The 27,028-nt window shown below is 36.9% G+C and overlaps 1 long non-coding RNA gene across 1 annotated transcript; it reads right to left on the reverse strand.

Moving 5' to 3' along the window:
• Positions 1-9,454: 9,454 nt before the first annotated feature.
• Positions 9,455-18,019, reverse strand: LOC146403908 (uncharacterized). Its single transcript, XR_014843886.1, has 2 exons — positions 17,756-18,019; positions 9,455-12,968 (listed from the first exon to the last, which is right to left on the reverse strand). It is a non-coding gene; the product is annotated as an uncharacterized LOC146403908 (long non-coding RNA).
• Between the last annotated feature and the right edge of the window lie 9,009 nt (positions 18,020-27,028).

The raw sequence follows: 27,028 nt of genomic DNA on the forward strand, positions 1-27,028 counted from the left end.
TTGCCTACAGAGTAGTAGAAGGACCGTGGCTGGTCAAACTTGGGCCTCCATGACCAGAACCCCCTCTTACCTTTACATTTTTGTCAACACTCTTATTTCTAGGGTTGTCAGTCTGCTGAAAAGCAGCCGTAAACCATATGGATTTGCTGGCTCTTCCCTTTCCTGGAGTACATTCCCCTCCTTTCTTCATGTGGCCAGTCATTATTTACTTAAGCATCATCTCCAAGAAAACACCACTGAATACTTCATTGTGCTCCTATAGAGCCCTATAAATACTTTCCCTTATTATTTACTGCCAAAGTTTGATGACCACTTTATGTATCTGTCTTTTCCATCAGACTCTAAATGTAAGAGCACAAATCTTATTTATTTTTATACCTCAATGCATTGGATATCACCTCACATTCAAAATAATAAATGGTTTGTAAACTGAAATGGATATTTCTGAATTGTAAAAAAGATTAAATTAAATACCACATAATTGAATTGTGTTCAAAATTTTATGAGTTGTTTTTAAAAGTTCTATCCAAAAAGTTGCTTTTAAAGATTGAAAATGGTAAGTGCTAATGCTTAAAAACTGAGACAACTATCCTAAATATTGTGGTTTCTCTCCAATGGCTGTGTAAAGTTCTACTGACCTTCTTTTGGAGAAATTATCAAACTCTCCATGGTTGTACTGCCGTGATCGGAGAGCATCATTGATACGATCTTTTTAAAGATGTCCATCAGATCATACTTAAAGCTTTTCAGTGTCTTCTCATTGCACTTAGACTAAAATATTAATGTCCAGGACATCTGTCCCTGCCTGTATTAATTTCCTAGGGCAGATGAAACAAAGTGCCACAAACTGGGTGGCTTAAACCGTAGAAATGCACTGCCTCACAGTTCTGGAGACGAGAAATCTGAAATTATAATGTCACAGAGCTTGTTCCTTCTTACAGTGTGGGGGAGGATCTCTTCTATGATTTTCTCCTAACTTCTGTGGTTTGCTGGCAATCTCTGGTGCTCCTTGCTTTGCATATGCATTACCCCAAACTCTGCCTTCGACTTCATATAGTGTTCTCTTCTCCCTGTGTATGTCTATTTCCAGATGCAAATTTCCTCTTTTGTTAAGTCATATTGGATGACACCCCACCCTGATGACCTCATGTTACCTTAATCAATGCAAAAAATCTCTACTTCCAAATAAGGTCTACTCGCAGGCCCTGGAAGTTAGGGCTTCAACTTCTTCTTAGAGGACACATTTCAATTCACAACAATGTCTACTTTTCTTATATCATCCCTTGCCACTTCCTTTCTTGGTTAAGCCCTAATGGCTTTCATTCTGTTCCTAGAATAGGTCAGGACATCATCTCCTCTTAGAGATTTTGTACTTCCTCTTCCTCATGCTGAGAAAGCCTTTCATCTGTCCACCATAACCTTCTCATTGAGCTCTCAGATCAAAGTCAGAGATTCTTGCCCTGAACATCCTATCCGAGATTTCTGTCTCCAACTACCTGTTATCAGTCTATTTATTTCTGCATAACCTTCACCACTATCTGAAATCATCTTGCTCTTTTATGTGTTTGCCTCCCTGTTTAGAATGGAGGCACCAAAAGCACAGAGATCCTGCCTGCCTTCTTAGTGGTGTATTTCCAGTGCCTGCTCCTAATAGGGGCTTAGTAAAAATTACTATATTATAATGAATTAAATGTACTCAAAAGTAAGGTATAAAAATAAAAAGCACTGTCTTGCCTTTTCTGTTTCCAATTTGTTTAACCTTTGCATTCTGGCAGTAATAGAACTTCATCTGTGAAAGAAAACTCAAGAGAAAACTCTAGAGCAGATAAGCATAGAGAGTGCACATTGCAGTGCTTTTATACAGGCTCTTGGTATCCTTACTTAACATGTAGTCATTTATTGGCCCTCATGTATTAAAACTCCCATTGGGTTGAACAAATCCTGCTGGGGCTGCATTGGTCCTGGACTCCAGAATTCACTCTGGCTTTGACTAGAATGGAGGTCTTGTCACTCTTTAGGCTGGTGGTCAGAATGTCGTCTGTAGCCAGGCCCAGTACATTCCTTTTTTGTACAGAAACTTTTTTCTTTTAACCATTCTAATGTGAAAGGCCTCCCAACCATTCAGACCAACCTTTGTCTTAATGGAGTCTGAAGTTCACTCTTCTGTTTATGATGTGTAACAACTGAAGTGGGAGATATAAAGTTTGCAGCTATTATGTAATCAGAACCATTTGTGTTTTCCAAAGAGGAAGGAGGAGGCAAGAAGGGGATGGGAAGGCAGAGAAGAGAAAGAAAAGTAAAAATCCCAGAATTGGAAGTTTAGAGCCTGTGCAGTGAACAGGAAGTTGAAACTCATCCAACTGTCACAAAACAACAGAAGAAAAATGCTTTATGTATTCAATCATTATTAAGTGTTCTGCATGTCTATTTCCCACATTATTTGCCAATATATATTGGTTTTCAAATGCTGGCATCTTAAGAGCAGGAGAAATATTTGCTTTTAAGATAAAAATTGTTCCATCCATTTCTGAAGTCCATAAAAACAAAAATTCCATGAGGTGAAAAAGGAGGAAAAAATGTGATACCCTCACTTTCAAGCATTCTTTACTGAAACCAAAAAGCCACTATTGTCTTTAACTTTGCAAAGCACTTTCTAGATGAAGGGCCACTCCAGGCTGAATCACTTTGTGTGCCAGTTCCATAAAACTACTTTAGGAATAAAGTGCCCAATGTCCAATGATGGTGGAGAAGTGAAAAGAGCTTCAAAAGAAAGAAAATGATTGCCCAGTGAGTTGCTAGCACATGGCTCTCCTTTAGAGACCAGGTTTCACTAAGCCAAAATGAGAGAAGGAACATTGGGGGAGGTCAAAGTCTTTGTGGATATTTTTTCTTTTAGCTCTGTTCAGACAATTTTCTAAAATAGCTTTCAGAGTTGAATCATTAAATTCATGAATCTTATCATCACATGTTAAGGCTAGAAGATGCTGGAGAAAACAGAGACCTATCTCTTTGTCTTACAGATGAAAAAACTGGAGCATAGAGAAAAGCTGTGACTTTCCAATGTCTGAGCCAAGCTTCACACCCAGTAATGTAGTTGTGTGAAAATAAACGTTAAATGTAGATATTCTGACTGTGATCTAAGTGCCCCTCTGCTGTCCTTTGAAAACTTACAAAGGGTTGCCATACTACTTCTGGAGGAGGAAGCTCACTTATCACTGCTTAGCACATTTACTTCATTTCTATAAAAGGCCATATTGAGAACAAGTTTTATACACTCCAGTTTCACATAAATGGAAAATTTGATCCCAAATGAATAGAAATGCTTGTGGTTGATTCTCCAAGGGCAACAGTTTTGATGCAGCTTTACCACTGGAAGAGTTCCCAAGTTCCTTTTCATGATGCCCATGTCTCCCAGAATGAAGGCTTTGTTTACATCACCATTAGTCACTGCCTTCCCTCCTCCTATTTACTCTACTGTTAGTCTAAGTCCACTTAACGCTTTTATCTGTCATTAGAGATTTCTGTCTTAGCTCATATTCAACATCTTTTGACTCCAGATCAAAACTCCTCTTTGAGAAGCCTAAATAATCTGACACTTGCATTGTCACCTCTTTCCTGCCCTTGGACTTAATTGGGATGCTTGTTTATCTAGTCCCTGTGCACAGTACCCTGCTAAATTCCCCTGACTTCATATCTTCTTTCTATTAATAAGCCCTAAATTCTTGACACTTTTTTCCTTTTCTTACTTTACCACCTTGAAAATAAATGGACACAAAATTGTATGTCAGTCAGCTTAGTTCATTTCTGTAACTCTTGAATATACCCATTGTGTGGGAACTTTTAAAAAATAATGATAACATTAAGAAGTGCATACACCATCAAGCTCAAAAAAATAGAATATTGTCAATAATGTTGAAGTCCGTGTAAGTTCTCCTGATCCCATGTGCCTTTCTATTCCTTCAAAAGACTCGTTGTTCCATTTTTAAAAATGATTTTACTCTTAAGAGCTGTTTAGTTTTGTTTTTGTTTAGTGTTACAAATATAGCATTATATTATACAGCCTCTGGGACTTGTTTTTCTGGCTTATAATTTTTTTCATTAATGTTTGTCAATACATAGTGCTTAATTAATTTTCATTGCTATGACAAATCTATTATATAACTGTACCACAATGTATTCTTCCTTTCTATGTTTTATTGACAGATATTTGGGTTATTTTCAGTTATTTGCTATTATGAAAAGAGCTGTTATGGGAGTTCCCATAGTGGCTCAGTGGTTAGTGAACCCCACTAGCATCCATGAGGATGTGGGTTCGATCCCTGGCCTAGCTCAGTGGGTTGGGGATCTGGCATTACTGTGAGCTGTGGTGTAGGCTCGGATCCCACGTAGCTGTGGATCTGGCATAGGCAGTGGCTACAGCTCCGATTGGACCCCTAGCCCATGAACCTCCATATGCCACTAGTGTGACCTAATAAGACAAAAAGACCATAAAAAATAGCTGTTATGGATTTGTTTATGCATATATCCTGGTTTATTTATTAAAGAGTTTTTGTAGGTTGTAAAGGTAAGAGGAAAATTCCTTGGTCATAGGCTCCAGGTACTGTCAACATAACTAGATCATATTATTTCCTAAAGTGGTTGTGCCATTTTACACACTGAACAACACTTGAATTTATCTAACTTTTTTTGGTTTATTTTGTTTTTATTTTATTTTATTTTTTTTTGTCTTTTGTCTTTTTGTTGTTGTTATTGTTGCTATCTCTTGGTTCTTGGGCCGCTCCCGCGGCACATGGAGGTTCCCAGGCTAGGGGTTGAATCGGAGCTGTAGCACCGGCCAACGCCAGAGCCACAGCAACGCAGGATCCAAGCCGCGTCTGCAACCTACACCACAGCTCACGGCAATGCCGGATCGTTAACCCACTGAGCAAGGGCAGGGACTGAACCTGCAACCTCATGGTTCCTAGTCGGATTTGTTAACCACTGCGCCACGACGGGAACTCCTGGTTTATTTTGTTAATACATGCGTCTGTGAAAATTTTCTCATTTATGGTGTTCTGAAATGTATATTTCCCTAGTTATTAGCGAAATTGAGCATTTTAAAAATAGGCCTATGGGCCATTTCTGTTTCTTCCTCTGATATAATCTTGTTTATGTAATTTGCCTACTTTTAAAAATTGAATTGTCTGTCCTTTTCTTATTAATTGATAGAAGTTCCTTACATATTCTAGATTCCAAGCTTTTAGTCCATAATATATTGTAACTTTACTCTGTAGGTTTGTGACACTCACATACATGTACACATAAATTTTTTCTCCCATTGTTGTGCTATGTTGCAAGTATCTTGACATTGTTCTCAGTGCTACACAGCAGGACCTCATTGTTAATCCATTCCAAAAGCAACATTTTGCATCCCTTAACCTCAAGCTCCCAATCCCTCCCACTCCTTCCTCCTCCCCCTGGGCAACCACAAGTCTATTCCTCAAGTCCATTATTTTATTTTCTGTGGAAAGGTTCATTTGTGCTGTATATTAGATACCAGATATGAGTGATATCATATAGTATTTGTCTTTCTCTTTCTGACTTACTTCACTCAGGATGAGAGTCTCTAGTTCCATCCATGTTGCTGCAAATGGCCTTATTTTGTTCTTTTTTATGGCTGAGTAGTATTCCATTGTGTATATATACCGTAGTGTCTTCCGGTGATCTTAATTTTTTGATGATTCTTAATTAAAATGGTCAAATATATCTTTTTCTCTATGATTTGCTTTTTTTTGTATTTTATTTAGGAAATACTTTCCTATCCTGAGTTCATAAATGTATTCTACTTTTTTAAATTGTCAACTGTGGAGTTCCCATTGTGGCTCAGTGGCTAACAAATCCAACTAGGAGCCAGGAGGTTGTAGCTTCAATCCCTGGCGTTGCTCAGTGGGTTAAGGATCTGGCATTGCTGTGAGCTGTGATGTAGGTCACAGATGCAGCTTGGATCCTGTGTTGCTGTGCCTCTGGCGTAGTCCAGTCGCTACAGCTTCCATTCGACCCCTAGCCTGGGGACCTCCATATGCCACAGGCTCAGCCCTGGAAAAGGCAAAAAGACCAAAAAAAAAAAATTGTCAACATTTTCTCTTAATCTATAAGGATTCGGGGTGAGTGTGGTTTGAAATAGACTCTTCTTTCTTTCTTTTTTTTCTTATAAATAGTAAATAGCAGTTTCCATTTAGTGGTAACCATTTACTGGAAGATAATTTATTAAAAAGTATTATCTTTTCTCATTAATCTGCAAAGATAACTCTGTTGTATATCATGTTTCCACCTTTGGATGAGTTTATTTTTGTCTCTCTACTTGGTTCCACTGGCTTATACATTTATCTGGTACCAATATCCTACCCTCTTAATTACAGGTATTGTTGCTTTTCAAAAAGTTCATCTTATGCCACTTTAGTTTTACCAAAAAATCTACATTATTACCTATTTTTACTAATGTAAAGAAACCCAAAGAGGATTTTTGTTTTTAGGGAAAAAAAATGAAAAGCAAAAATAGCCTTCAGTGTTTGTTTTGCAGCAAGCTCTTATAGAGGAAGTACCCACCCCAATCAGCAAGTGGCATCACCATGCTTCTTCCCTGGAAACTGCACTCAGCATCAAGCTGCCAGAGCTTTAAACTGTGTCTGTAAGCATATGTGTTTTGTCTTGACTTATGCATCCATTAACAAGCGATATCCTAAGGTAATTGCATCTTAATTTTATACCACTTCAGCTAGGGAATGTTTCATGGGAATACTGTACTTTCAGATAGTGGGGGACCTGTATTAGAGCTTTTATATTAAAGAAAGATATCTGGCAGGATGAGTCCATTGTTCAACATTTGAACTTCAAGGCAGTCTTTGAAGAAGTATACAACTCTCCTAAAAAATGAGTTGAAAATTTACCTTTTTTCTCCTCTGAAAAAGTTTTGTTAAGTTTACATGAACTATTTCTTGAATGTTTGTGAGATTTATTGGTAAAATGTTTTTACATGGTGCTTTATTTGTTGGAAGATTTAATCATGGATTTAATTTCTTTAACAGTAAAATATTATTCAGGACTCTTAGTCACTTCTTCTAAGTCACTTTTGTTAAGTTATAGTTTCCTAGTACTTTATTCATTTCACCTAACTCCTCAAATTTATTGTCATTTAGCTCTAAATGATTTTCTCTTTTTTAACTAAAGATGCTCCTCTAGTTAGCTTCCATTTTTTAGTATTATTATTATTTATTTGTCCCTTTTATTTTTTTCCTTGACCAATATTGCCAAAAGTGGATTGATTTTGTTAGACTTTTATAAAACAACTTTCTGGCTGTTTTGAGCCTCTCTACTTGCATCTTTGTTTTTTCTTTTGTTAACTAATTACAGTCCACTAAATAGTACGTTTCTTTCTGATACTGACTTGTCCCTTGGCAAGGAATTTTATATATAAATACACCATTTGCTGGTTTATGTTATCAGGATGAAAGGATAGAGTGGCAGAGTTGTGAAATTCCACTCCATGCCCTCCTAGACTTTAGCAGATGCCAGCTCTTGGCCAATTGGGCAGAAAATAGCTTTGAATTTCAGAGAGTGAAAGAGGAAGAGTCTGAAGAGAACATAGGTACCAATTACCACACAATTGTTATCAGGATTTTCTTACTTGGTTCCTTAAACTGGATACTGGTGAATTCCAAATATGTTATTCCTGTGTGAGAGACAAAGTTTCCCACTGATTAAATATTTCCCACTTGCACTAATGATGGAACACAAGGAAACAGAGTTGCTGAGGGTGGAATCGACCCTTAGAAAAATGGACCTTTGACTATGAAATAAAATGAAAGAATGGAGAGGGGAGAAAGTGTGTGCAATTATTTATCATTTGTACAGTAAAATTTTCTTTTTAGAGCATATTAATAAACAAAACCTCATTTGATTTTCTAACTCCAATCTCAGCATAGTGAGCAGGGCAGGTATTCTGGTGAGTATAGAAAGAGAATCAAGTCCTCGGAGGTTGTTTCCTTGGAAGAGGAAGTCATCAGCTTGCCTGAAGACAGCCTTTATAATGAAACAACTAATAATAGATTTTTAAAACTTTTTGTTGAATTCCTGTGATGCACAGAGTGTTTTGAATAGATTTAAGATGAACTTGATTGAGAGGCAAGATGTTTCCATTGGCATGGCCTTCCTGAGAGTCGCCATTATTCTTTACATTTGATTTCCTTTTCAGGACCCAAGATACAATATACATCTTTAATTTGTCTCATCACTCTGTGGGGCACTTTCCAGCATATGCTATTGAATTTGCTAAGTGAAGGCATATCTCTATTTTGTAATCCATGAAAGCTGGTATTAAAAACAAAATAAATACACTTCAGGAAAGATAACATTTTTCACAACAGATGTGAGAGCAAAGAAACTGCTGACATGTTTATTAGCAATGGATAAACTGAACGTTTCAGTTTGGCCCGGCACTCAAAAAATGCAGATGTTGTATCCAGACGCAAACCTCTAGAGTCTGCAAAAGAAAATTTGTGTTGGACATTCAACAAGCTTTCTGGCACTTCGTGTTTGACAAGAAGTACCCCTGAGAGCTACCCATCTCATGATATTTTGGCAGCTTTGTTCCCTCTGTTCTGGTAAAAGCAAAGAAATGCAGCAGGGCACAGCATTTTTTTTTTTTTTTTTTTAGATTTTTAGAAATGAGTTTGATAAACTATTTTTGACAATCAAGTTAGAATGAAAAAAAGTGGGTCTGTCTTGGAATAGGCAATGCCTGGGTCATCTTTCTTCACCCTAGGTTATTTTTACTAGTTGTGAATAAACTGAGCATTCTTTAGCTTCTGTAAACATTTATTTAAATGCATAAAGCCTCAGTTTAATTGCTTGATTGTCTTTTCCCTAGTGGGAAAGTACTTGACTAAACTATTAGCCAACCTCAGTATTTAGTAACAGTTTTTACATATGCGCTAATTCCAATTGAAAATCAGGCTCAACATAAGACTTCAAAGACTTCATGCTTTTAATAATGTTGATTTAGAATAAAAAACACATTAGGCAGTGTCCAAAACCCAATAATTTGACATTGTGTCTACTCTGCAGTGTATGATTACTGAGTTAATTAAATTTTTGATTAAATTATCTTCCTGACTGTTTTACCAGTAATATTAAAATAATAATAATAATATTAAAGCTGTCATTATTTATTCAACCACATAGTCTAAGTATCAGGCTGGTTGCTTTCCATGATAATAGTGACATTAGCTAACATTTTTGAGCACTTGTGTTACACACTGTGCTAAATTTTTTACTTGGATTATTTCATTTAATTCTTACAAAAACTCCTCGAAGTCAATCTTACTATTATATATATTTTACAGATGATGAAGCTAAGGCTTAGAGCATTTAAGTGACTCTCAGTAAGATTCTTTTAAAAAAAAGTTAACTAAGGGAACACTGTTTTGAGATTTTTTTTTAATAGTTATTACCCCAATACAATTTTTTTTTTCTACTATACAGCGTGGTGACCCAGTTACATGTACATGTACACATTCTATTTTTGCATATTATCATGCTCCATCATAAGTGACTAAACATAGTTCCCAGTGCTACACAGCAGGATCTCATTGCTAATCCAGTCCAAAGGCAATAGTTTTTATCTATTAACCCCAAGCTCCCCAACCACCCCCTCCCCACCCTCCCCCTTGGCAACCACAAGCCTATTCCTCAAGTCCATGATTTTATTTTCTGTGGAAAGGATCATTTGTGCCTTACATTAGACTCCAGATATAAGTGATATCATATGGTATCTGTCTTTCTCTTTCTTTTTTTTTTTTTTTTTTTTGTTGTTGTTGTTGCTATTTCTTGGGCCGCTCAGCGGCATATGGAGGTTCCCAGGCTAGGGGTCGAATTGGAGCTGTAGCCACCAGCCTATGCCAGAGCCACAGCAACGCGGGATCCGAGCCGCGTCTGCAACCTACACCACAGCTCACGGCAACGCCGGATCATTAACCCACTGAGCAAGGGCAGGGACCGAACCCGCAACCTCATGGTTCCTAGTCGGATTCGTTAACCACTGCGCCACGACGGGAACTCCTGTCTTTCTCTTTCTGACTTACTTCACTCAGGATGAGAGTCTCTAGTTCCATCCATGTTGCTGCAAATGGCATTATTTTGTTCTTTTTTATGGCTGAGTAGTATTCCATTGTATGTATATACCACATCTTCCTCATCCAAACATCTATCAGTAGACTTTTGGGTTGATTCCATGTCTTGGCTATTGTGAATAGTGATGCAATGGACATGCAGGTGCATGTGTCCTTTACAAGGAAAGTTTTGTCCAGATATATGGTCAAGAGTGGGATTGCTGGGTCATACGGTAGTTCTACATATAGATTTCTAAGGTACCTCCCTACTGTTCTCCAAAGTGGTTGTACCAGCTTCCATTCCCACCAAGAGTGCAGGAGGGTTCCCTTTTCTCCACATCCCCTCCAGCATTTGTTGTTTGTGGATTTATTAATGATGGCCATTCTGACTGGTGTGAGGCCATAAAAACTCTTACCAAAGTGGGTATAGAGGGAACATACCTTAACATAATCAAAGCCATTTATGACAAACCCACAGCAAATATAATACACCATGGAGAAAAGCTGAAAGCCTTTCCACTAAAATCTGGAACAAGACAAGGATGTCCACTCTCACCACCGTTATTCAACATAGGCAATCAGACAAATGAAAGAAATAAAAGGCATCCAAATAGGAAGAGAAGAGGTCAAACTCTCTCTGAATGCAGATGACATGATACTAAATATAGAAAACCCTAAGGACTCAACCCAAAAACTGCTTGAACTAATCAACACATTCACCAAAGTAGCAGGATAGAAGATTAACATTCAGATGTCGGTCGCATTTCTGTGTACTAACAATGAAATAGTAGAAAAGGAATACAAAAACACAATACCTTTTAAAATTGCACCCCAAAAATTCAAATACCTGGGAATACACCTGACCAAGAGGTAAAGGAAAGGACTTATATGCCAAGAACTGTAAAACATTAATCAAGGAAATTAAAGAAGATGTAAAGAAATGGAAGGATATTCCATGCTCCTGGGTTGGAAGAATTAATATTGTAAAAATGGCCATACTACCCAGAGCAATCGACACATTCAACGCAATCCCTATCAAATTGCCCATGACATTTTTCACAGAACTACAGCAAACAATCCAAAAATTTATATGGAACCACAAAAGACCCAGAATTGCCAAAGCAATCCTGAGGAAGAAAAACCAAGCAGGAGGCATAACTCCCCCAGACTTCAGGCAGTATTACAAAGCCACAGTCATCAAGACAGTGTGGTCCTGGTACCAAAACAGACAGACAGACCAATGGAACAGAATAGAGAACCCAGACACCTATGGTCAATTAATCTTTGACAAAGAAGGCAAGAACATAAAATGGGAAAAAGACAGCCTTTTCAGCAAGGGTTGCTGGGAAACCTGGACAGCTGCATGCAAATCCATGAAACTAGAACACACCCTCACACCATGCACAAAAATAAACTCAAAATGGCTGAAAGACTTAAATAGAAGACAAGATACCATCAAACTCCTGGAGGAGAACACGGCAAAACATTCTCTGACATCAACCTTACAAATGTTTTCCAGGTCAGTCTCCCAAAGCAACAGAAGTAAGAGCAAAAATACACCAATGGGACCTAATCAAACTGGCAAGCTTTTGCACAGCAAAGGAAACCAAAAAGAAACCAAAAAGACAACTTACAGAATGGGAGAAAATAGTTTCAATTGATGCAACTGACAAGGGCTTAATCTCTAGAACATACAAGCAACTTACACAACTCAACAGCCAAAAAGCCAACAACCCAATGGAAAAATGGGAAAAGACCTGAATAGACAATTCACCAAGGAAGATGTACAGATGGCCAACAAGCACATGAAAAGTACTCCACATCCCTGATTATTAGAGAAATGTTTTTAGATTTAAAAAAAATTTTTTTCTCTCTGATTGGGATTGTTTTTATGAACTTGCAATACAATGAAAGTTCTTGAAAATTGCAATGACATTGAATGCATAAATCATATATAGGTTTTTCTTGACTTAGGATGGGGTTATATCCCAATAAAACCATTGAAAATTGAAAACATTGTAAGTTGAATACAATATTGTGTTATTGTTAGATGCATTAAATATACTTAACGTACCCAATATTCTAACTTAGCCTGACCTACCTCAGTTGTGTTTGGACATTTACATTAGCCTACAATGGGGCAAATCATCTAACATAAAGCCTATTTTACAATAAAGTGTTGAATAACTCATGTAATTTATTGAATGCTGTACTGAAGACAGAAGGTCGTGTGGGTGCAGAATGGTTCTAAGTGCTTGCCACTGACCATTATCATGGGAGAAGATCATATAGCATATCACTAACCCAGGAAGAGATAAAAATTCAAAATTCGAAGTACTATTTCTACTGAATGTGTATTGCTTTCACACCATCATAAAATCAAAAAATCATAAGTTGAGGAGTTCCCTTGTGGCTCCATGGAAACAAACCCAACTCATATCCATGAGGATGCAGGTTTGATCCCTGGCCCTTCTCAGTGGGTTAAGTATCTGGCATTGCCATGAGCAGCATGTTGCAAAAGTGGCTTGGATCTGGTATTTATATGGCCGTGGTATAGGCCAGCAGCTGCAGCTCCCATTCAACCCCTAGCCTTGGAACTTCCATATGCCATGGGTGCAGCCCTAAAAAGACAAAAAAAACAAAACCAAAAAGAATCATAGGTTGAGCCGTTATAAGTCAGGGACCATTGTACTGATTCGCTGATGACTGGCCATTGCTATTTTCTCCTCAGTCCCAGGAAAATGTCAATCTAGTGCGAGTTGCTCAAATAACTGAGCTCTTTGGAGGCAGCAGGACTCAGAAACCAAGAATCCAGGACATAACCTGTGGTTGAAACAGAAATCAGGAAAATAGTTGACCTTTAAAATAATGGGCTTAACATTTAATCAAGGTGAATAACAGCATCATTCAAAATTTGAGAATACTGTCCTCATGAGTCCCTTCCAGTCTTTCTTCAAACTCTCTTGATTTCGTACTCTTAAAACTTGATCTGAAAATAATCTATGCTAAAAACTCTTTAACATGGATAAAATTTGAAGTATCAGGTTGAAATGAATGTCCATGTGTACATGCTTCTGGTACAATAACAATGCATAAGTGTATTTTCAGGAATGTATAAAATTGAACATTTTGAATATTTATTTCTATAAGCCAAATATAATATTTTAACAATTTTCATTAAAAATAAATACAGTGATTGTGAAAATATGCATATGTTTTGTTAAACTTACTCACCTTCGTATTTTATGAAAGCCACCCAAGAAACCTAGTTTAACTTGCTCATAATCACACTCTATTTAGGACCCCAACCATATTATCCTGCCTGGTCATTTACCTCATTCATATGCTTCAAAATGGTCATGACTGTTGTTAACATTCAAATCCGTTCTTTAAAAATATAGATTTGTAGCACTGAGTAGATAAAAGAATGTATCTGAGGCTGTTATGGCAAAACAAAAGGCATAGTCATGAAAATGTTTGGACTGAAAAACAGCAACGTCATTGGAATAAATATGTTGTTTCCAACGGCAACTGTTTTAAAATGTAGAGTGAGAAGTATTTCCTCTGAACATGCCAAACTTTATACATTTAGAGCAGTGTTCTCAAACTTCAATGTGCATCACATAATTTAGGAATTTTATTAAAATAAATTTGCAGATACCCCAGGGTCCAAGTCTCAAATAAACCAGTGGTTTGTAATAGGGCTCAGGCATCTGCATTTTAACAAACTCTCCCAAGGGTCTCTCGTGCACATGATCAACAGGCCATTTTCTATAACACACTCATCTGGACAGATTACTGCATAGCCACATGCTATACACCCAGGAATGTGAATTAACTATGCCATGTTTTCCTTTCTTAAACCATCTCAGCATAGCTTAATACCATATGACCTTGAGCTAGTAACTTGTGATCACATTAGTAACTTTTACTGGATTATAAATGAAATCCCTCAGATTCAGAATTGTAATCTCTTCATAGTGTCCAGGACTATAGGCTGACAGCTTTGTCTATGTCTTTTTTTTTTTTTTTTTTTTTTTTTTTTTTTTAAAGAAACCCTTGTAAAGGAAAATAAGTTTCATGGGGACACCAAAGAACAAGGTCCCAGCTTTGAGGCATTTCTATTCTAGAGAGGGAGAAAAGTGTATATGTAAGTAACTGAAATTTCATGCAGCATTAGAGATGAATGAAGAGTTGAATATTATTTCTTCAATCACATTTGACACACACAGGCCATGTCTTCTTGAGTGAGATGTTAACAGCTGTTACAAGTTAAAAGGATTTCAGGCTAAAACCATTCAATATATGCTGAACTAAACTTGGGACTTATAAGTTCTGATAAGTCCCATAGATTTCTTTACTATGGGACTTATCAGAACTTCGAACATGGTATTATCACTCTACATGAAGGATTTTAGTATAGAGTTTTCTAAGATTTCTTGGTGCTGGAGACTGAGTAGGAAAGTGTATCAGGACACTAATGTAATATGTATCACAGCTTATGGAATTATGGTTCAGCCAAATACACAGACATCCTAAGGAAGGTGAGATCATTCCCAGGCAGGGTGTTCAGGGAAGGTCCTGTGTAGATGCTGGCATCTGAGCTATGCCCAGTGATTACTGGCAACCTTTTCTCAGCAAGGACGAAATATTCATGGAGAAAAGGAGTTGACAATAGAGTTATAAGTAGTTATCGTCTTTGACAAAGGATCCTGTCATTAGAGAAAAAGCTTTGAATTTGACAACTTAGAGAACATTTACCTTTTAAACAGCAGTGGCTGAGGAAATAGAGGAATTAAAGCTAAATTTCCCAGGATCGAGAATGAAGAGTTAGAAAGTAGATGCTTAATTCAATATTGTAAAAGAAAATGACAGCTTGGTGTGGGTGAAAAAGTAGAGTAGGAGATGCCATTTTTGGGTTTTTTTTTGTTTGTTTTGTTTTTTTTTTTGTTTTTTGTTTTTTGGGTTTTTTTTTTTTTTTTTTTTTTTGTGAGGAGAGGCCTAAGTATTTTATCTTAATGAGTAACATTTTTGGAAGCATCTTTAGAGATTTGTTCTAAGTTGCAGGGTTTTAACTCAAGATAATATAAAGTTGTTCATTCCTGTAGTCCCTACTTATTGGGAACCTGCTGTGTACCAGCTCAGCAGGCTTTGTATATAAACAAAGGATCTAACCTCAGACTTAGGAAAATGAAAGTCATGCTAGTTTTTTCCTTTGTTTGAATTTCATCAGCTTATCAGATCCAGCCCAATAAATCAAGACTAACAAAAAAGAATTTCTCGCCCTAATTCATTTTCACATTAATAGGTAAAATTTAAGAGAAGTCATTGACATATTTCTTTATTAGATTAAAAATCAACAAAATCTTTGCAGGACCTAACTGCTCACTTCTGCACTCATCTGCTACCAACAGATGTTTAACTACTCTTGTGCCGAATGGATTACTCCTCACACTTTGCATGCTTACTAGTTGGAGGAATAGTATGAGATTAAACACAAGGGGGGCTAAGGGCACAAAGACAAGGATATGGGAGGAACTTGCTTTACTATATATCCAGATTTATTATAAAGAGAGTAATTAAGACAATGGGGTTTTGCACAGGGACAAACAAATAGACTAGTGAAACAGATTAAAGAAGCCCAGAAACAGGGCCACTCAGAGATTGGCACCTGATACAGGACAAATGTGTCATGAGAAATTAGTGAGGAAAAGAAATTTTAAAGAAAAGATGCTAGGATAATTGGATATCCATGTGGAAGATAAAAGAAAGTGGGCTCTTACATTAGGCTGTACATAAAAACAAATTCCAGATACGATTAAAGCTAAAATTTGAAAGTAACAACCATATAGATTTTAGGAACATAAACAAGAATAAGTAAATAAAAAGAGCTTCAGCACAGGAAAGGGCTTTCTAAAATAACCACAAAGTAAAGACTGATAAGTTTGACTGTGTTAAATTAAATTTTTTTGTTCATCAGAAAGCCACAGAAAGACTGATAAGACAATATGTAGTGTGCTTTTAACGCATACTTGCAACATGTATAATTGGCAAAGGAAATGTATTCAGAATATGTGAGGTTTTTAAATATTATTCAGAAAAAGGAAATGGAATGGAAAAAAATGAACAAAATCTTGAACATGGATACATAGAAAAGAATCCAAAATGGTCAGTATACCTACAAAAATGGACATAATCTTAGTAATCATCAGAGAAATAAAAAAACAAAATGTAATGAGATATATTTACTTCACCAAATTTAAAAACAGAAATCTGACAAAACATGGTGTTGATAAGTATATGAAGTAGTGGAAACTCACATGTTGCTGATGGGAGAGAAAAATAAATAGCATCTTTAGAAAACAAGTTGACACTAAGTATGAAATTTTAAGATGTACCTGCCTTATGAATCAGAGAAGTGGTTTTCACACTTTTTGCTCTCGGGACTCCTTTATGCTCTTTATTATTAAGCATAACTCACTGTTCATGTGTGTTATATCTGTACATAACTGCTGTATTTGAAATTAAAACTAAGAAAAAATTACAACACATATAATTCATTAAAAAGTGTTGTTAAAATATTAAAAATAAATGTTAACATAGGTAACATAAGCAACACTTTTTAAGACAAAATAACTATAACTTCAAAACCAAAAAAAATTAGGGAGAAGAATGGCATGATTTTACATTTAGCAAATTTCTTTAATGTCTGTCTGGATTACTAGAAGACAGCTGCTTCTGCTTTTGCCTTGGTGCAGTATCACATGTGATGTAGGCTGTGGAAGACTCCACCCTACATTCATGAGAGACTAAGAGTGGAAAAGGAAAATAAAATATCAGTATGATCCTGAAAGTTGTTTTTCACTCATAGATCCACTGAGAGTGTCCTGAGGACTTTGGGACTCTCTGGATCAGCCTTTGAGAACTGTGGCAAAAAGAAACTCCTGCACCAGGATGCAATATGAAGATATTGATAGCAGCATGTCCAGAGTGCTCATAGAAACAACTGAATGTCCATTTAGAGTAGGATGGATAGAAAAAGCACTGCTATTTTCACACCATGGACTGCTGTGCAACAGTGGAAAGGAACCAAGTACAGCTACGTGTGTCACTATGTATGAGTATCACGAATGTAAGTTCAGCAAGTGAAGCAAGTCATAAAAGAATATATACAGAGTGACTGTTCATAGTTAATTCAAAACAGATAATATGTACCATAATGTTTTAAAATACATACACTAGTGGTAAAACTATAAGGAAAAGCTAAGCGATTAAAATCACTAAAATTCTGGCAATGGTTACCTGTGAGTGGGGGTGATTTTGAGGAAGCAAGAGCATACAGAATGCAGATGAGTGCTAGTATTGTCCTATTTCTTGATCTGGGTAGTGGTTATGTGTTTGCTTTACAACTATTTGTTAATTATATTAAAATGTAAATGTAAAATTTATTTATTTTACTCATAAACATGCTATACTTAAAAAAATCAAAACAAAAATATGAGGGAAGTCAGGGAATTTCTCTGGATGTCAGACACACACACACACACACACACACACACACACACACAGGGTTATTTCCGTTATCCATTACTGTGTAACACATTACTTACCCTCACTTAGCAGCCTAAAACGACAGCATTTTATTGTTCTTATGATTCTGTAGGTTCACCAGGCTTTGCTGGCCAAAGGCTGAACTTTTTAAGATTGCTTCTCCACATGTGGGGCTCCTCCAAGGGACGGCTGTTAATATCTAGGGCTAAGTAGCTTTCTCTCTGGGGGGGTCTCTCTGGCAGAGGAGACCATTTTACATGGTGGCTCAGGGCTCCAAGAGTAAACATTCCAAGACGGTAAGGCTCAGTGTGAGCGTGGTTATCAAGCCTTTGCATCGTGCTTGATTATATCTCAATGAGTCCAGAGCCAATGGGGGTGTGGCCTACAGAAGGGCCTAAAAACTGTAGTGGGGAGGCATGCTTCATTGGGTGTCATATACATACATGACTTTATTTATAATCACACACATAAGAATATATCAGTAAATGAATATATACATATGTACATATAAAAGTGTGTATGTATACATATGTATGTGTATATATATATATATATATGAAAATTCTCCATGTTCTAAAGGTGGCCCCGCTTGAAGGTAAGAAGATGGTTCATCCTGAGAGTTGCTTGTTATGTAAGTTTCCCTGTTGCACAGTCACTGCCAACTGCATTCTCCTTAGTCCAAGTTAACTTGTTAACTAAAGTAACCAGTAAACAAATTGGGTTTTAAAAAACAAAAAAGCAAAAAATGAAACAAAACACACACAGAAAAAACCTAGTGCTGAAAATCTGCCATTCCATCTGCGCATTGACAGGACTGTGGTCAATCTGCAAACAATTAGAAAGAGCAAACATCAGCAATGCTGTATTGGTTTCTAGGCTCAGAAGTTAATAACAATTTTATTTGACTTTCTTCAGCCAGAAAATCCTTATAATGGTAATGCAATAATGACTTTTCTCAGCCTGGAAGATAAATCTGGAGTAGGGACACATCAGCTTTTGGCTCTGCTCAGTGAGTGTATGGGTCGGTCCTATGGGCGGCATCCTGGAGCACATGGATCCTGCCTGTGCCACATGAGCTTTGGTGTCAGACCCAAAGCAGGTGGGGAGGGATCCTTGAATGGAAAAATTCTGCCAATGAGCATGCTGATTAAATGGTTTGGGAATTTATTTTTTCTTAGAAATTTGACTGAAAGCCTGCTCTATTTTAGCATTTCTTATAAGAAATTGCATGGTAGTTCTTTTTCTACTGGGCCATAAGTTCTCAGGGGACGGGGGCAAATTCATTCGTTCTTTATAACTCCCCATAGACCCTTGAACTGACTAGTACATTGTACCCATGGGTACTTAATCACTGTTGTTGATTTGGCACAGACACAAATATCAAAATCCAGAGTCACTAAGGGCATGTTAATATTTTTAGATATTAATGTTAGATATTAATATTTTTAGATATTAATAAGCCAAATATTTTTAGACTTTAAAAGAGGTTTTGTTTTGAGTTTGAGATGGAGGCCCAACTAACTTCTTTATTTCAAGCAGCCCTGTGTCTCCAACAGAAATTTTGCATAGAAAAATGTACTTTTATAAACATTCGGCTCAGCTAACTGCCTCTTGGCATATCACAGAACCTCATGCTCAGTCAGACTCCTCCAAGCTCTTAAGAATTGTCCACACCAAAGAGGAGTAACTTAGTCCATTGATCTGATGGTGATTTGCACGAAGCCTGGATAAGATGAAGCTCCTGTGGGGCTCCTGAAAAGCTCTGGAATGCAAAAGACAGAATTCTAGAGCAGAATTTTCTCTTGTCCTTTTCTTTTCTCATTAAATACAGTGTATACATATGTTTAAGGATATGTAGGAACTACTTATTTTTCTGTTTTTTTCATCTTTCCTTTCCTTATAGATAGCCTTAATTAATAACTTAGTCCAGAATTTTCATCTGAAAGTCCTATTCAAAATGTAATTAATGATCCATCAGTAAACAACATTGAAGTATCTAATTGTTGAATGAATGCTGAATGATTTACTTCAGAGAAGCAGGTGATCATTTGCATACCTAGCATGGGTCAGATACTGTTGTTCTTAGTATCTGAGAAGGCTGCCTTGAAGCGAAGACTCTAACATTATAAAGCTGGTCATTTTGGGGCATATGACTCCCGTAAAGTGTATTCCATCTCCCTATCCACTTCTTTAGCTCTTTCAGAAATGGATTGATGACACTGACAAATTTTGCTCTTTATTTCCACTTAAAGTTTTCAGGTTGGGTTTGGCTTTTCTATGCCACATACTCCCAGCTATGCCTGTCTCCTAAAGACAGAATTTTATGTCAAGTGCGTCACAGTATGAGTCTCATACTGAGATTAATCTCTTATTGTCTTTTTCCCTTCTTAAATCTAACACTTCTTTTAAAGAGTTTTAACAGAGACTTTTAAGGAAACAAGATAATAACCACCATGAATAGAGACCAGCCAGGGCCTAGCACTATTTAACAATAGCGACAGGACTCCTATTATTCTGCCAGGATGATTACCGTGGCACTCATGCCAGATTTCCCACTGCTTTGATGTAGGGCATGTGATAGGTCTCCTGGAGTTATTGCTTTACATAATGTCACCATAAATAAATTAAGTACTCTTACTTACCAATGTGACAACTGTGACCAGCTAGGAGAGGGAATATTCTCTGGTCACATATTCCCAGAGGTGGGCTGGTTGCTCTCCACCTGGCAGAAAATCACCAGAAAGATCCTTCCCAGCCCTGTGTTCTCTCTTCAGTGCACCGGGCTGACCTGAGGACCACTTGCAAGGCTCTCTCCCATCTTCACAGATGCTTCTGCCAGAAAGCGTAAAACTGGATTCTACTTTTTCCTACACCAGAGCATCCCTTCTTTGAAGTGCTTTCTAACTACTTTTATTTTTTTCAAGATTTTAGAAACCGCCTCTTACTTTTCTTCCAGTGTATCTGGATGTTTGAGAGAAGTTTGTTTCCAAAAGTCTTGTATCCAAATCACATACTGGTTTTAGGAAAAATACTGACTTTTTGGCTTAAACTGGGGTGTATGAATGGAAAGAAAAGTAACTTGTGTGTGATAACTGAATGGTCAGCCATAGTAATCTTATATCTCTTTCAAATTAGTGTTTGTTAACTTTTTAAATCATTTATATATATATATATTTTTTTTTCTACTATACTGATTGGTGACCCAGTTACACTTACATGTATGCATTCTTTTTTCTCACATTACATGTTCCCTCATAAGTGACTAGACATAGTTCCCAGTGCTACACAGCAGGATCCCATTGCTAATCCACCCCTAAAGGCAACATTCTGTATTTATTTACCACAAGCTCCAGGTCCCTCCCAGTCCCTCCCCTTCCCTCTTGGCAACCACAAGTCTATTCTCCAAGTCCATGATTTTCTTTTCTGTGGAAAGGAGCATTTTCTCCTTATATTAGATTCCAGATATAAGTGATATCACATGGCATTTGTCTTTCTCTTTCTGACTTACTTCACTCAGGATGAGTATCTCTAGTTCCATCCATGTTGCTGCAAATGGCATTATTTTGTTCTTTTTTTATGGCTGAGTAGTATTCCATTGTGTATATATACCACATCTTCAAATCCAAACATCTATCAGTGGACTTTTGGGTTGATTCCATGTCTTGGCTATTGTGAATAGTGATGCAATGGACATGCAGGTGCATGTGTCCTTTACAAGGAAAGTTTTGTCTGGATATATGGCCAAGAGTGGGATTGCTGGGTCATACGGTAGTTCTACATATAGATTTCTAAGGTACCTCCCTACTGTTCTCCAAAGTGGTTGTACCAGCTTCCATTCCCACCAAGAGTGCAGGAGGGTTCCCTTTTCTCCACACTCCCTCCAGCAATCGTTATTTGTGGATTTATTAATGATGGCATTCTGACTGGTGTGAGGCGGTATCTCATGAAAGTTTTGATTTGCATTTCTCTAATAATCAGGGATGTGGAGTACTTTTCATGTGCTTGTTGGCCATCTGTACATGTTCCTTGGAGAAATGTCTATTCAGGTCTTTTGCCCATTTTTCCATTGGGTTGTTGGTTTTTGGCTGTTAAGTTGTGTAAGTTGCTTGTATGTTCTAGAGATTAAGCCCTTGTCAGTTGCATCAATTGAAACTATTTTCTCCCATTCTGTAAGTTGTCTTTTTGGTTTCTTTTTGGTTTCCTTTGCTGTGCAAAAGCTTGCCAGTTTGATTAGGTCCCATTGGTGTATTTTTGCTCTTACTTCTGTTGCTTTGGGAGACTGACCTGGAAAACATTTGTAAGGTTGATGTCAGAGAATGTTTTGCCGTGTTCTCCTCCAGGAGTTTGATGGTATCTTGTCTTCTATTTAAGTCTTTCAGCCATTTTGAGTTTATTTTTGTGCATGGTGTGAGGGTGTGTTCTAGTTTCATGGATTTGCATGCAGCTGTCCAGGTTTCCCAGCAACCCTTGCTGAAAAGGCTGTCTTTTTCCCATTTTATGTTCTTGCCTTCTTTGTCAAAGATTAATTGACCATAGGTGTCAGGGTTTATTTCTGGGTTCTCTATTCTGTTCCATTGGTCTGTCTGTCTGTTTTGGTACCAGGACCACACTGTCTTGATGACTGTGGCTTTGTAATACTGCCTGAAGTCTGGGGGAGTTATGCCTCCTGCTTGGTTTTTCTTCCTCAGGATTGCTTTGGCAATTCTGGGTCTTTTGTGGTTCCATATAAATTTTTGGATTGTTTGCTGTAGTTCTGCAAAAAATGTCATGGGCAATTTGATAGGGATTGTGTTGAATGTGTCGATTGCTCTGGGTAGTATGGCCATTTTTACAATATTAATTCTTCCAACCCAGGAGCATGGAATATCCTTCCATTTCTTTACATCTTCTTTAATTTCCTTGATTAATGTTTTACAGTTCTTGGCATATAAGTCCTTTCCTTTACCTCTTGGTCAGGTGTATTCCCAGGTATTTGAATTTTTGGGGTGCAATTTTAAAAGGTATTATGTTTTTGTATTCCTTTTCTACTATTTATTGTTAGTACACAGAAATCCAACTGATTTCTGAATGTTAATCTTCTATCCTGCTACTTTGCTGAATTTGTGGATCAGTTCAGGTAGTTTTTGGGTTGTTTCCTCAGGGTTTTCTATACATAGTATCATGTCATCTGCATTCAGAGAGAGTTTGACCTCTTCTCTTCCTATTCGGATGCCTTTTATTTCTTTTGTTTGTCTGATTGCTGTGGCTAGGACTTCTAGTAGTATGTTGAATAACAGTGGTGAGAGTGGACATCCTTGTCTTGTTCCAGATTTTAGTGGAAAGGCTTTCAGCTTTTCTCCATGGTGTATTATATTTGCTGTGGGTTTGTCATAAATGGCTTTGATTATGTTAAGGTATGTTCCCTCTATACCTACTTTGGTAAGAGTTTTATCTCTAAATTTATATTTAAAAAAAGGAGGAAAATCTAGAATGGAGGAAACCACAATTGGAAAGCAGTCACTTAAATAAGCCACCATACTGATCTAAATATGAAAATATTAAAAGAAAAAGGAAAAAAAAAGACATCAAATTCATACAATGTGGGCAAAGGAAGTAAGAAAAATTAGATTCTTTTTCATTTTTTTTAAGGATGTGTTTGAGCCTATATGATTATCAGGCAGATATAGGAAGGGGTTAACATACTTAAAAAACAGTGCAACCACAAATCAAAAGTGAACATTACATTCACAAAAACTGAAAAGAAAAGTATACAAACATAAAATAAATGGAAATCATCCAACCAAAAAAAAAAAAAAAAGAAAGGAATAAAAGAGAAACATAGAATCAACTGGAAAACAAGGTATAAAATGGCAATAAATACATATCTATCAATAATTACCTTAAATATCAATGGACTGAATGCTGCAATCAAAAGACACAGAGTGGCATGTTGGATAAAAAAGCAAAAACCTTCAATCTGCTGTCTACAAGAGACTCACCTTAGGGCAAAGGACACTTACAGATTGAAAGTGAGGGGATGAGAAAAGGTGTTTCATGCCAATGGACCAGACAGGAAAGTGGGAGTTGCAATACTCAGGTCAGACAAAATAGACTTTAAAACAAAGGCCAGAAAGAAAGACAAAGAAGGACACTATTTAATGGTTAAAGGATGCTTACAAGAAGAGGATATTAAAATTGTCAATATATATGCCCCTAATCTAGGAGCACCCAGATACCTACAACAAATACTAACAGACATAAAAGTAGAAACTGATGGGAATACAATATTCGTAGGAGAATTTAACACTTCACTCACATGAATGGAGAGGTCTACTAGACAGAAACTCAATAAAGCAACAGAGATTCTAAAGTAAACAATAGAAAAGTTAGACTTAATCAACATTTTCAGGACATTATATCCAAAAAAATCAGAGTATACATTCTTCTCAAGTGCACATGGAACATTCTCAAGAATTGGTCACATCCTGGAGCACAAAACTAACCTCAACAAATTTAAGAATATAGAAATTACTTCAAGGATCTTCTCTGACCACAATAGCATGAAACTAGAAATCCACCACCAGAAAAGAAGTAAGAAAAAAACCTACTATATGGAGACTAAACAACATGCTACTAAAAAACCAGTGGACCAATGAGGAAATCAATAAGGAAATTAAAAAATACCTCGAGACAAATGATAATGAAGACACAACCACTCAAAATCTATGTGATGCTGCAAAAGCAGTGCTCAGAGGGAAATTCATAGCAATACAGGCTTCCTCAAAAAAGAAGAAAAATCTCAAATCGACAACTTAACCCACCACCTAAGTGAATCAGAAAAAGAACAACAAGAAAAACCTAAAGTCAACAGAAGGAAGGAAAGCATAAAGATCAGAGAGGAAATCAATAAAATAGAGACTCAAAAAAACAATAGACAAAATCAATCAAACCAAGAGCTGGTTCTTTGAAAAGGTAAACAAAATTGACAAACTTCTGGCTAGACTTACCAAGAAGAGGAGAGAAAAAACCCAAATAAACAAAATAAGAAATGAAAAAGGAGAAGTCACAATGGATACTACAGAAATACAAAAAACCATAAGCGAATACTGTCAACAATTATATGCCAAAAAATTCAACAATCTAGAAGATATGTTAACTTTTTTTAAATTCTAAGAAATGGTAACCTTTCAAATTTTAATGTAAAAATACCCAGTGTTTAAAGATACCTTAAAATTTTAACAAATAAAAGGAAAAAAGTCTGCCTTAACCAGTATGAAATTTTAATTACACTGGTTCCAACTGGTGCAGATGCTCACTTTTCCCTAGACACCTCTATAAGCTAGGTATGTGTTCCTGCTAGAGGTAAAATAGACCCCAAGTCTTCTGTATGAGACTCTCATAGACTTGCCGCTCCTCAGACAGGGTCAAGCAGCACTTGACTCATCTCACAGAAGCTATGAGAGTGGATTTCTTCTAGAAAACTACCCCCTCTTAAACAGTAATGCTATCAGGAGACTGAGCAGAAGACCAGTGATTTCCAAAACATATCCAAGATGCTTGCTAAGCCAGGACAGATCCTATTTCTGACTTTTTTAAATTTTGGAGGCTTCGAAAATATTAACTACTATAAAAACAAACAAGCAAACAAAAACTTCTTTGACAGGAGTGCCTGTTGTGGCTCAGAAGGTTAAGAACCTGACATAGCGTCCATGAGGATGTGGGTTCAGTCCCTGGGTTAAGGGATTGATCAGCGGGTTAAGGATCCAGCATTGCCACAAGCTGTGGCATAGGTAGCAGATGGAGCTCCAATTGGACTGGGAATTTCCATATGCTGCAGGAGTGGCCTTAAAAAAAAACCAAACAAACAATAAAACCCCCCAAAACAAAAAAACTTCCTTGACAGTTAGGAAAGAACACTGAGATGTCATGCCTTAAAAAATTAAATGGTGGATCTTTTTCTTTAATCCAAAGGCAGTGAGAAAACAATTTTTTTTCTGGTGATAATCCAGAATGAGGGAGAAAAAAGAATTTTCCAGGAAAGATAGAACACTTTTCTATGGTTTTGAGTCGGTATTTTGTGCATATTGATTTTCAAGCAAAAGAGATTTCGACATGGAATCATCAGGAAAAAAAAAATGCCCTGTCTATATAAGGGATCAGAGCAGTGTTTATGAATCTGCTCTAGATAGAGAAATGCAACAGAAATGAGCTATCACTTAGTTGCTAAGAGTATGAGGCTAGGAATTTGACAGACCTGGGCTCAAACCTAACCTTCATCACTAGTTATCTGTGAAACTTTGGATAAATAATTCAACCTCTCTGTTTTCACTTCTTCATCTGTAGCATGTGGATAGTAATATGAAATCTACATCACTCCTAGAATTGAATGAGATCATGCATGAAGCTCTTAACACAGTGCCTGGCACAGCTTACAGCTGCTGTTAGAGTTTTTATTTTTTTTCTTCTTGCAACACATTTTTGTGTTCGTTTCAACAGTTTAACCCCACATCTCTACCAAGTTGCCAGAAGAGAATTTTCCATTCCTGCCCCTCGTAACCACACCCTGTTTTAATCATGAACCAGATTTCAACACCGTCCCTGAAAGTTCACCACCCATTACAGATTTTCTCTGTGCAGTTTTTAATTTTGCTGTACCCAGAAATGCTAAAAGCTAAAGTGATACTTAGCACCTATTATTACTGTTATTGTATTCCGCTATAGTCTAGAAAGGAAAACTAGGTGACTTAGATATCATGAGAGTGAGGGAATTCACAATACCCTCAATTGCAATGGCTTTAAGACAATACTCAATGTTTTGTGCAAGGAAGGGAAAGTTTATACCTTATTAGGCCATCTCTCCAAGGGCTACAGATACCTCAACCCTTCCAAGAAAGCCTCTATCTATCCATCCATCTTACAAAATAGTTCCAATGGTGGAACACTCTAGGTTTTAAAAAATTTATCCTCCAAACTTAATTGATGTTTTATATTATTTTTATTTCAGATTTCAATTGTGTTTGTGAAATACACCACACCCAGTTTATAATGTAATTATCCTTAGAACACTGGCAACTTTAATTTTGGAATAGATTTTGAAGATTCAGTTATGCTCCATCTGTATCAGCTCTTTATTGTGCAATAATGGAAAACCTAACTAAATTTGGCTTAAACCAAAGGGGAAAAAAAAGGTGGAGGAAGAAATTTTTTGGTTTTCCTAATCAAAAAGGTTAGGGGAAGAATCACTTTTAGATGCGGCTATGTCCAGGGACTCAGCAAATGCCAATAGACCTTCGTTGCTTTACATCTTTCAGTTCTACCTTTTAAGTTGTGGCTTCATTACTAGGATCTATGAG

Source organism: Sus scrofa, chromosome 4, assembly GCF_054392235.1.
Source record: "Sus scrofa isolate SSC_HxYL_T2T_F1_AM1 chromosome 4, Sscrofa_HxYL_maternal_Yorkshire_Landrace_v2.0, whole genome shotgun sequence".
Classification (NCBI taxonomy): Eukaryota; Metazoa; Chordata; class Mammalia; order Artiodactyla; family Suidae; genus Sus; species Sus scrofa.